This window comes from Aotus nancymaae, unplaced genomic scaffold (assembly GCF_030222135.1).
Source record: "Aotus nancymaae isolate 86718 unplaced genomic scaffold, 86718_ANA_hifiasm-v0.15.2.pri h1tg000122l, whole genome shotgun sequence".
In the NCBI taxonomy this organism is placed as follows: Eukaryota; Metazoa; Chordata; class Mammalia; order Primates; family Aotidae; genus Aotus; species Aotus nancymaae.
The window spans coordinates 1,605,326-1,617,739 of NW_026988537.1; the positions used below are offsets into that span (position 1 = coordinate 1,605,326).

Here is a 12,414-nt window from a genome sequence, read left to right on the forward strand (position 1 = left end):
TACATAGCCTTTACTGTATGTCAAGCAAATGCTTTACATAAATTAACTCATTTAATCCTGTAACAACCCTCTGATAGATACTGTTATCTGAATAGTACCAAATAATGGTACCTAATAGTTCTATTGTAGTGGTACTGTTATCCTTATTATAGTAGAGGAGGAAACTGAGTCCCTGCTCTTAACCACATATATAATATTTACATAATTGTGTTTGTATTTTCTTCAGTACTGTCTAATTACATAGTTTGGTCTTGCAGTTGCTTAGTCAGTTAAGGATTATGAGTAGGAGCTAAAAGTTACTACATAACTGACAGAATGATTTCTTACTCTGTAGGTTTTTACAATATATATTTGAATTTTTCAAGTCATCTCACTTATTCAATTATCATTGAAGATCAATGCCAAGTTAAAGTATTCAAAATACTAGCCAGGCAAGGTGCCTCACTCCTTTAATCCCAACACTTTGGGTGGCCAAACAGGAGGATTACTTGAGACTAGGATTTCAAGGCCAGCCTGGACAACATAGCAAGACCCTATCTCTACAGAAAATAAAATAAAAAATTAGCTGGGCATGGTGGTACACATCTGTAGTCCTAGCTACTTGGAGGCTGAGGTGGGAGGATTGCTTGAGCCCAGTTCGAGGCTGCAGTGACCTATTATAATCCACTGTAGCCTAGGCAGCAGAGCAAGAACCCATCTCTAAGCAAAACAAACACAAAAATGCTGTAGGCTATTGTTAAACTTAAAAGACTGGATTTTTACAATCCTGTCAAAGTTATACTCTGTACACACATAGTTTTCTTGATTGTCAATGATACTCTACTGTGTTTTAAATGCATTGACCACAATCAATACTCATAACTTTAAGCTCACAGGGAACTCTTACAGCTCATGAGCCTCAGTTGCATTACCTGTGGTAGTGACTACCTCATAGTCATTTACATTTTGTTGCATTAGTAAATGTATGCTACTCTGTGAAATTTAATGAAAAAGATATTTATTTTTTTGAGATAAAGTCTCACTCTGTCACCCATGCTGGAGTGCAGTGGCACGATCTCAGCTCACTACAACCTCCTCTTCCCAGGTTCAAGCAATTCTTGTACCTTGGCCACCCAAGTAGCTGAGATTACAGGCATGTGTCACCACGCCTGGCTAATTTTTGTATTTTTTAGTACAGATGGGGTTTCACCATGTTGGCCAGCCTGGTCTCAAACTCCTGGCCCCAAGTGATCTACCCACTTCCCAAAGTGCTGAGATTACAGGCATAAGCCACCACATCTGGCCTGAAAGAGATATTTTAAATTGGGATGTAGAGCCTTGCTTTGTAGCATAGTTCAGTTCCTCAGCTTATTTTTCACTCACCACTTAAGTATGACATTGCATTGGTCTGCAATTTAAAAGCAGGATTTTTAACCTTTTTTAAGCCAAAGAAATTATCATTTAAATAAAAAATGTTACAAAGAAATCCAGGCCAGGCATGGTGGCTCATGCCTGTAATCCCAGCACTTTGGGAAGCCGAGTTGGGTAGATCATGAGGTCAGGAGTTTGAGACCAGCCTGGCCAATATGGTGAAACCCCGTCTCTACTAAAAATACATAGTTAGCTGTGCATGGTGGCATGCACCTGAAGTCTCAGCTATTCGGGAGGCTGAGGCAGAGGAATCACTTGAACCTGGGAGGCAGAGGTTACGGTGAGCCAAGATTGTGCCACTGCACACCAATCTGGGCGATAGAGCAAGACTCTATCTGAAAAAGAAAAAAAGAGAGAAATCCAGTATGTCAAAAAGATACTGAGGTAGTTTATCTGACTGTGGGTGGGATATGTCTGACCTCTACCCAGTTACTTAAATCGTCTCATGGCTGCTCATGCAAAAGCTCCAGAGCAGCACTGGATTAACCACTAAAGAAAATAAGCAGGAACATAGGGGACTAAGGGAAGGGGAATGTCATAGAGTTGTTTGCCCTAGCTATCATGCTCTTAATTTGTTCACTGCCACATTTGACTTTAGTAGAATTTTAATAACTGTCTTTATCTGCCATGATCAAATTTAATCTGCACTGTTAAATAATCATATTCTATGGTATGGTAAGTGACTGAAGTTTAAAAGTTTGATTTGAAAGTGTCATCACATATTACATTTGTTTCTTTACATGCGGTGTAAGTTTCAAAACCAGCTAGCTGGGTGTGATAGCATTTGACTCATCAGCTGATTTGTCTAAAAGATTCTTAAGCAATTTTTTAAAGCAGTGGTAGGGCCGGGGAGCACCATTGTTGGGCTGTGCAGAGGGTATCAGCTGGCCTAAATCCAGCTCTGTTCCATAAAGTGCAGTCTTAAAGTCCACTGGTACAATGAAAAGAATATGGAAATTGATACATAAGAAGTGTTTAATAAGTGTTAGCTCCCTTTCTTGTGTTGCAGCCCAAATACTATTTTCCTAATGGTTAACTACGTTGGCACTTTCTTTGAGAGTAAAGCCTTCTTAACACAGCAGTGTTCTGCTTTTAGACTAACAAAAGCTTCAGAACTCAAAAAATTACACATGTACACAATTTAGAACACAATATCAGGGAGTTCGGAGACTTCATATTAACTCTTACTCTAATCCTGTTTTGGATTAGAGCAATGGAAGTGCTGTGAATACTGATTAATGAGCTAATTCATGGTTTATTAGGAATTTAAAGTTATTACTTCTATCCCTCTTATTTGTACTTTTCAAGACATGGTACATATATCATGCAGTAAGATCAAAAATAAGTTAGGAAATTAGCTATAGGGAAAACAAAGATGGAAAAAAACAATAAAACAGGAGTACAGGTAATACCTAGAGACATGATATTTTCAAATTCACACCCCCAGTAAAGTTGAAGGTATGACAAGAAAATTTGGCTCATATTTTTTTGAATCCCTGGGCTTCTCCCCTCTATTTTTCTTCTTTATGTTGAACTGCTTTTATATGTAAACAGTTCTCTTTTGTCTTTTTCCTTTTTTGGTATTTTTTGCTTCTTTTCATTGACTTTTTTCACATAGCTATTCATTCTTATTTATTGTGCTCTCAGTCAAACCATAATGTGACACTGATGTCTAATTATGTTATTTTTATGTTCCGTTTTTTGAGTTTTAAAATTAGTTTAACCTCACATTCACACCCACCTCACCAAGCCAGATTTTTTTTTTTTTTTTTTTGAGGCGGCGTTTCACTCTTGTCACCCAGGCTGGAGTGTAGTGGTGTATTCTTGGCTCACTGCAACCTCCCCCTCCCAGATTCAAGTGATTCTCCTGCCTCAGCCTCCCAAGTAGCTGGGATTACAGGCGCTCACCACCATGCCCAGCTAATTTTTTATTTTTTAGTAGAGACGGGGTTTCACCATGTTGGTCAGACTGGTCTCGAACTCCTGACCTCAGGTGATCCACTTGCCTCAGCCTCCCAAAGTGCTGGGATTACAGGCGTGAGCCACTGTACTCTGCCTGCTTTTTATATCTATTTGGTTCATTATTGACTTTTTGTGATTCATATTTTTCAGTAGACTAAATATTTCTCCCTCTTGCTTTAAGTGCTCCTGTTATTATAGTAGACTTTTAATGCTAAATCAGTTTAGGAATATTTCAGATATTAATCTATTATTTGCCTTATTCCAGGGAGAAAATATGTAATTAAAAGAAGATACTGATGTGATGAAACAATGGAATTTTTGGTACTGTGCTGTGTTTACTTATTATATGTAGCTCTTGCTTCATAGAAGCTGTTATTTTGCTTTTGAATAAATTTTATATTTCAGTATTTTAAAAGAAAGCCCTTCTAAAACTTAATTATATTTTTAGAGAAAATTGATTATTTTATTTATTATTTTTTGGTTTAAACTTGCTGCTTTCCTTTGCTTTTTATATAAAAATCATTGTTAAAATGTGTAAGTATGTAGAGGAATGTGAATTATTTTTTCTTTTTTTTGGAAATGAAAGGTCTCACATATTTATTACTAAACCCAGTCAACCAATGCATTCATAACAGATTCAGAGAGAAAAAATATAATCCCAATAAAACATGTCCAACTCTCCAAATAGTGGTGACATTTTCAGCTTGACACGGTGACATGATTGTGACCTTCAGATGGCATAAATATGCGTGCCATCTCGTGGAATTCCCTAAAGAACCAACTTGGTTCTTTTCCATTATCTCCTTTTGGAGTTGTACCTGATTTTATTACCAATTTTCATCCTAATCCGCTGGGGAATGGGACGATTTTGCTTTTTGGCTGGGAATTGCTTAATCCTGAAAGTCTTTTGAGATGACATGGCGAGAAGTGGAGTCAAGCACACACCACGATGGCGGAGAAAGGAAGAGAGGCAAGGAATGTCTGTTCTTAATCAGACTATTATTTGCTATTTTTTCTAGTAATAATTTTTAAAATTAATATGAATTTGTAAGTAATTCTGCCACAGGTTTATAGTTATACTAATAATGGCTGACTTTCATTGAGTGTTTACTGTTTATCAGTGACTATTCTAGGCACTTGTATTAGTCTGTTCTCATGCTGCCAATAAAGACATACCCCAGACTGGGTAATTTGTAAAGGAAAAGACGGGTTTTGTTTTTGTTTTTGTTTTTTTTCAGACAGAGTTTCACTTTTGTCACCCAGGCTGGAGTGCAATGGCATGGTCTTGGCTCACTGTAACCTCCACCTCCCGGGTTCAACTGATTTTCCTGCCTCCTGAGTAGTTGGGATTAAAGGTACCTACCTCCACACCCAGCTAATATTTTGTATTTTTTTGTAGAGACAGATTTTACCATGTTGGCCAGGCTGGTCCCAAACTGCTTACCTCAGGTGATTTACCCACCTAGGCCTTCCCAAGTGTTGAGATTACAGGCATGAGCCACTGCACCTGACCGGAAAAGAGGCATAATTGACTCTCAGTTCCACATGGCTGGGGAGGCCTCACAGTCAGTCGTAGCAGAAGGCAAAGGAGGAGCAAAGTCAAGTCTTGCATCATACCAGCCAAGAGAGAGCATATGCAGGGGAACTCCCCTTTATAAAACCTCAGATCCCAAGAGACTTATTCACTATCACAAAAACAGCATGGGAAAGACCCACCGATTCAATTACCTCCCATGTGGTCCCTCCCACAACATGTGGGAATTATGGCAGCTATAATTCAAGATTTGGGTGGGGACACAGCCAAACCATATCCTTCTACCCCTGGCTCCTCTCAAATCTCATATCCTCACATTTCAAAACAAATCATGCCTTCCCAACAGTCCCCCAAAGTCTTAACTTGTTTCAGCATTAACTCAAAAGTCCATGAAGCCTCATCTGAGACAAGGCAAATCCCTTCTCCCTATGAGCCTGTAAAATCAAAAGCAAGGTAGTTACTTCCTAGATACAATGAGGGTAAGGTATTGGGTAAATACACCCATTTTAAATGGGAGAAATTGTCCAAAACAAAAGGGCTGCTGCAGGCCCCATGCAGGTCTGAAATCCAGTGAGTCAGCCAAACCTTAAAGCTCCGAAATGATCTCCTTTGACTCCATGTCCCACATCCAGGTCACACTGATGCAAGAGGTGGGTTCCCACGATCATGGGCAACTCTGCCCCTGCAGGGCACAGCCCCCCTCCTGGCTGCATTCATGGATTGACGTTAAGTGTCTGTGGCTTTTCCAGGCGCATGGTGCCAGTTGTCAATGGATCTACCATACCAGGGTCTGGAGGATGGTGACCCTCTTCTCACATCTCCATTACACAGTGCCCCAGTGGGGATTCTGTGTGTGCACTTCAACTCCAAATGTCTCTTTCACTGCACTAGCAGAGATTCTCCATGAGGGCCTACCCCTGCAGCAAACTTCTGCCTAGAAATCTAGGCATTTTCATACATCCTCTGAAATCTAGACAAAGGTTACCAAATCTCAGTTATTGACTTCTGTGCACCCACAGGCTCAACACCACATAAAAGCTGCCAAGGCTTGGGGCTTGCACCCTCTGAAGCCGTGGCCCAAGCTGTACCTTGGCCCTTTTAGCCACAGCTAGAGCTGCTGGGAGGCAGGGCACCAAATCCCTAGGCTTTACAGAGCAGGGTCTTCCCACAAAACCATTTTTTCCTCCTAGGACTCTGGTACTGTGATGGGAGAGACTACAGTGAAGGTCTCCAACATGCCCTGGAGACATTTTCCCCATTGTCTTGGTGAATAACACTTGCCTCCTCATTACTTATGCAGATTTCTGCAGAATTTGTCCTCAGGAAATGGGTTTTTCTTTTCTACTGCATTGTCAGGCTGCAAATTTTCCAAACTTTTATGCTCTGTTACCTCTTGAATGCTTTGCTGCTTAGAAATTTCTTCCACTAGGTACTTTAAATAATCTCTTTCAAGTTCAAGTTCCACAGATCTCTAGGGTGGGGCAAAATACCACCAGTCTCTTTTTATAGCAAGAATGACCTTTACTCCAGTTCCCAACAAGTTTCTCATCTCCATCTGAGACCATCTCAGCCTGGATCTTATTGTCCATATCACTATCAGCATTTTGGTCAAAGTCATTCAACAAGTCTCTAGGAAGTTCTAAACTTTCCCACATTTTTCTGTCTTCTTCTGAGCCCTCTAAACTGTTCCAGCCTCTGCCTGTTACCCAGTTCCAAAGTCGCTTCCACATTTTCAGATATCTTTACAGCAGTGTCCCACTACCTGTTACCAATTTACTGTGTCAGTCTGTTCTAATGCTGCTAACAAAGACTTAAGCCAGACTGGGTAATTTATAAAGAAAAAGGTTTAATTGACTTACAGTTCCACTTGTTTTAGGAGGCCTCACAATCATGTGGAAGGCAAAAGAGGAGCAAAGTCACATTTTGCATGGCAGCTGGCAGGCAGAGCATATGCAGGGGAACTCCCCTTTATGAAACTATCAGATCTTGTGAGACTCACTGTCATAAAACAGCATGGGAGAGACTCATCCTTATGATTCAATTACCTCCCAGCAGGTCCTTTCCATGGCACATGGGAGTTATGGGAGCTACAATTTGAGACTTAGCTGGGGACACAGCCAGACCATATCAGCACTTGTTATTGATTAACTCTTTTAATCCTCATAACATCCCTATGAAGAAGATGCTATTATTATTCCTGTTTTACAGGTAGAATTATTCAACACAATGATATATGTTCTACTTGTAAAGAAATTGATTTGTTGTTAGTATCAATAGATGGACTTTGGGTTAGGGATTCCATTTAAAATGGTAGCTCTGTGGTGGAATAAAAATAAGGCAGCTTTTATCAATGTATATCTTGTACTCCTAAAATATAAATACCTACTATGTACTGTTAAAAATTCCAAAAGTGAAAAAAAGGCAGCATTATTAACATGACATATTTAGGCCTTCAAATTATAAAAGCTCTCAACAGTTCAGATTTAATGTCTTTACACCATATATTAAATTTGTGAGATATAAATGTATCCTTAGAAAGTAATATGGAGTTCATCTTTCCTGATAATTAAACATTAAAGACATTGATACTTTGATAGTTCAATTTGAACACTAATTCAGATTTCTAATTTGTTAGGATTAAAATAAAGTTTATCTTTATACTTCTACTTATTATTGACTTGACCCTAAGAGTTAAATTACTGATTCAGTCTTCCCAACCAACACTCTTACTTCCTTTGCTCCTGTCCTACCATGTGCCTTGTCAATTCTTATTCATTGACAGCTGGCCATTAATGAATAGAGTCACTATGTACATCTGACACCTTTATAAATTTATAGTTTCCAATCTGAGTCAGCTCTTAACAATTCTTGACAGACTTTAACTTCTTCCTGTTAGCTTCCTTTCCCTTTCTCACTACAAATATATTAAGCATTTATTAGTCTTTCAGCCACTTTCTTTGCTCCATACCCAACACTCTCAGGAAATAACTTAGATTTTCAGGTACAGTCTCCCTCAATTTCCTTCATCTTTCTAGATCTACCTATGGCAGTGTGCACACTTTGGGAGGCTGAGGCAGGAGGATTGCTTGAGCCCAGCAGTTCAAGACTAGCAAGTACAACACAGTGAGACTGCACATGGTGATGTGTGCCTGTGGTCCCAGCTACTCAGGATGCGGAGGTGGGAGAATCACTTGAGCCTGAGCATTCAAGGGTGCAGTGAACCATGATCACTCTACTGCACTTCAAGCTAGGCAACAGAGCAAGACCCCATCTTGACAACAACAGCAACAACAAAAAGCAGATTGCTTTTAAATATGAGGGTCATCAGTGCCTGCAGACTGCCTAAATTAAAAGGCCTGACAAAAGCTACAAATTAACACTTTTAAAACATTGGACATTGAGCAACAAAAGATGATGATTTCTGAGAGAGGGCTGAGCCCTTTATTTTCCCCAGCTTATTATCTGGGCTATATTAATAAGTTTCCGGGCTGTGACCTTGAGTTGAAGAGACAGAGCTAGAAATCTGGGGAGGCTAAGAAGGCTATAATTCACAGGGCACAGAACTAGAGAGGAGAGAGCTACACAGAGAACTCTGGAAATTAAAGAATTTCCCTTAAATTTTCGGATGAGAAATTATCAGTGACTATGTGAGGAAACTACTTAAGGCAAGGGAAAGAACCACTTGAATAATTGGAACAATCCTCCAAGCTCAGAAAGCTCTGAAAATAGTTTTTGTTTCCATGACTAGGAATGAGAAAATGTCATCATTTCCAGGGAGTCAGGTAGAATTCGCAAGAATGTTGCCTCAATAATGGGGAAATAAACCCTACACTAAATGCCTCTTGGGTGACAGTTAAGAATCCTTTAAAGCAAAACCTGAAAGAATAAAACTCCTTTAAAGCAAAACCTGAAAGGATAAAACTGCTTCCAAATAACCATGCCAAAGAATAAAACCTCAAGAATATTTACAGGAATAAACTATTCATCTAATAATGCAAAATTCAGAGTGCTGTCAATCAAAAGTTATCATGACTGGGAATGGTGGTGTACAGCTGTAGTCCCAGCTATTCAAAAGCTGAGGCAGGAGGATCACTTGAGCCCAGGAGTTCAAAGCTGCAGTGTGCTATGGTCACACCTGTAGATAGGCACTGTACTCCAGCCTGGGCTACATAGCAAGACCCCATCTCTTCAAAAAAAATTACCAGGAATGCAGAGAAGCAGGAAAATATGACACAACAATGAGAAAAAGCAATGTAAACCAACCAAAGAAGACATAGATGATCAAATCAGTAGTCAAGGCCACTAAATTATTATAACTGTGAGAACAGACTAATACAGTAAATTGGTACCAGTAGAATGGGGTGCTGCTATAAGGATACCTGAAAATGTGGAAGTGACTTTGGAACTGGGTAACAGGCAGAGATTGAAACAGTTTGAAGAGCTCAAAAGAAGACAGGAAATGTAGGAAAGTTTGGAACTTCCTAGAGACTTGGAGGGCTCAGAAGACAGGAAGATGTGGGGAAATTTGGAACTTCATAGAGATTTGTTGAATTGCTTTGACCAAAATGCTGATAATGATGTGGACAATGAAGTCAGGCTGAGGTAGTCTCAGATGGAAATGAGGAACTTATTGGGAACTGGAGCAAAGGTCACTCTTGATATACATCAACAGAGACTGGTGGCATTTTGTCCCTGCCCTAGAGATCTGTGGAACTTTGAACTTGAGAGAGATGATTTAGGGTATCTGGTGGAAGAAATTTTTAAGTGCAAAGCATTCAAGAGGAAGGAGAGCATAAAAGTTTGGAAAATTTGCAACCTGACCATGCAGTAGAAAAGAAAAACTCATTTTCTGGGGAGAGATTCAAGCCTGGTACAGAAATTTGCATAAGTAGCAAGTTGCTGAATGTTAATCACCATGACAATGGGGAAATATCTCCAGGGCATGTCAAAGACCTTCCCATCACAGGCCCAGAGGCCTAGGAGGAAATAATGGTTTTGTGGGCTAGGCCCCCCTTCTCTGTGCAGCTAGAGACTTGGTGCCCTGCCTCTCAGCTGCTCTAGTCATGGCTAAAAGGAGCCACAGTACAGCTTGGGCCATGGCTTCAGAGAGTGCAAGCCCCAAGTCTTGGCAGCTCCCATGTGGTGTTGAGCCTGCAGGTACACAGAAGTCAAGAATTGAGGTTTGGGAACCTCCACCTAGATTTCAGAGAATGTATGGAAATGCCTGGCTGTCCAGGCAGAAGTTTGCTGCAGAGGTGGCACCCTCATGGAGAACCTCTGCTAGGGTAATGTGGAAAGGAAATGTGGGATCAGAACCCTCACACAGAATCCTGACAGGAGCACTGCCTAGTGGAGCTGTGAAAAGAAGGCCACCATTTTCCAGACCCCAGAATGGTAGATCCACAGACAGCTTGCATCATGCTCCCAGAAAAGCCACAGACACTCAACACTAGCCCATGAAAGAAGCCAGGATTGGGGCTGTACCCTGCAAATCCACAGGGACAGAGCTGCCCACAGCTTGCATCAGCATGACCTGGATGTAGGACATGGAGTTAAAGGAGATCATTGTGGAACTCTAAGTGTTAATGACTGCCCTATTGGATTTCAGACTTTCAGGGGGCCTGTAGCCCCTTTGTTTTAGCCAATTTATCCCATTTGGAACAGGTATATTTACCCAATGCCTGCACTACCATCACTTCCATCATATCTAGGAAGTAACTAACTTGCTTTGAAGTTTACAGGCTCATAGGCAGAAAGGATTTGCCTTGTCTTGGGTGAGACTTTGGATTTGGACTTTTGGGCTAATGCTGGAATGAGTTAAAATTTTGAGAACGTTAGGAAGGCATGATAGGTTTTGAAATACGAGGACGTAAGATTTGAGAGGAGCCAGTGGCAGAATGATATGGTTTGGCTGTGTCCCCAACCAAATCTCATTTTGAATTGTAGTTCCTGTAATTCACATGTAGTGGGAGGGGCCTGGTGGAAGGTAATTGAATCATGGGGATGGTTGCCCCCATGCTACTGTTCTTATGATAGTGAGTTCTCATGAGATCTGATGGTTTTATAATGGGCTTTCCCTTTTTTTCTCCTTACTTCTCCTTCCGGCTGCCATGTGAAAATGGATGTGTTTCTTTCCCCCTCTGCCATGATTGTAAGCTTCCTGAATGCATGGCCTCCCCAGCCATGGTGAACTGTAAGTCAGTTAAACCTCTTTCCTTTATAAATTACCCATTCTTGGGCATGTCTTTATTAGCAGCATGAGAATGGACTAATACACTGAGTTTCAGCAGTCCTCACCATTGCAAGGTAACGTGCTCTGGTATTCTAAATACACTTCAAAGGCAGGGAGGATTGCAGGCCACAAGGATTGCAATTATTGGGCAAGACCTGGTACTGTGCTGTGGGCCAATGGACTTGGGGTTCACACCACCCAGTGAGATTCCATAGTGACCAAGGAATTGTTTGCATCACCCCTCTCCCAACCCCAGTCAGCACAGCTCACAGCTCCAGGAGAGACTCCTTCCTTTCACTTGAGCAGAGGAAAGGGAAGAATAAGGAAGACTTTATCTTATAACTTAGATACCAGCAGTAGGACAGTGAGCCAAGTAGTGAAATGAGGCCCCTCATTCCCACCCCAGCTTCCGTATGACATTTCTGGATATACCCTTCACAAGAAGGGCACCTGCTGCCTTGAAGGGAAGGACCCAGTCCTCTCAAGATTCATTACATTTTGACTAAAAAGTCCTTGGGCCCTTAATAACCAGCAGTGGTGACCAGGTAGTACACCATAGGCCTCAGGTGAGACTGAGATGTGCTAGCTTCAAGTGTGACCCAGTACATTTTCAACTGTGGTGGCTACAAGGAGAGACTACTAATGCTGAAGAAAAACAGATGGGAGAGTAAAGAGGACTTGTATTGGAGATTAAGTACCAGCTCAGCCACTGTGGAGTAGAGCACCAACCAAGCTCTTGGTCGCTGATTCCAGGGCTTGATTCATGGATGTCATTTATGGACCTAACCTGGCCCAGGGGGAAGCCCACTGCCCTAAAGGGTGAGTCCCAGACCTGGAAGCATTCACTAAAAGCTGACTGAAGATCCCTTGAGCCTTGAATGAACATCAGTGGAAACCTGGCATTACTTTCGTGGACCTGTGTTGGTGGTCAATATGAGGAGCAACTCCTCTCTCTGAAGAAATGGAAAGGAAGAATGGGAAGGACTTTGTCTTGTAGTTTGGATGCCAACATAGCCACAGTGGAATAGAGCACTAGGTAGATTCCTAAGGAATCCAAATCCAGGCCTTTGTTCCCAGGTGGCATCTTTTGACCCACCCAGAGCCTAGGGAAACTTACTGCCCCAAAGGGAAGGACACAAGTTTGGCCGGTTTTGCCACTTGCTGATTGTAGAGCCCTAGGGCCAAGAGTGGACATAGGCAGTAGCCAGGCAGTAGTTACTGTGGGCCTTGGGCAAGACCAAGTGCTTTGCTGGCTTCAGGTCTGACACATCATTGT

At 41.3% G+C, this 12,414-nt stretch overlaps 1 protein-coding gene across 12 annotated transcripts in view; it reads left to right on the plus strand.

The window, feature by feature from the left end:
• CCDC18 (coiled-coil domain containing 18) overlaps nucleotides 1–12,414 on the plus strand; it is a 139,726-nt gene that overhangs the window by 110,747 nt on the left and 16,565 nt on the right. For 9 of the 12 annotated variants that reach the window (XM_064371145.1, XM_064371151.1, XM_064371148.1 and 6 more), the window contains one exon: nucleotides 3,638–4,563. The gene's annotated coding sequence lies outside the window, so the exon portion shown is untranslated. Of the gene's footprint in view, nucleotides 1–3,637; nucleotides 4,564–4,610; nucleotides 4,728–12,414 lie in introns of those variants that run through there. The other 3 variants (XR_010340662.1, XR_010340663.1, XR_010340664.1) reach the window with 3 other exon arrangements.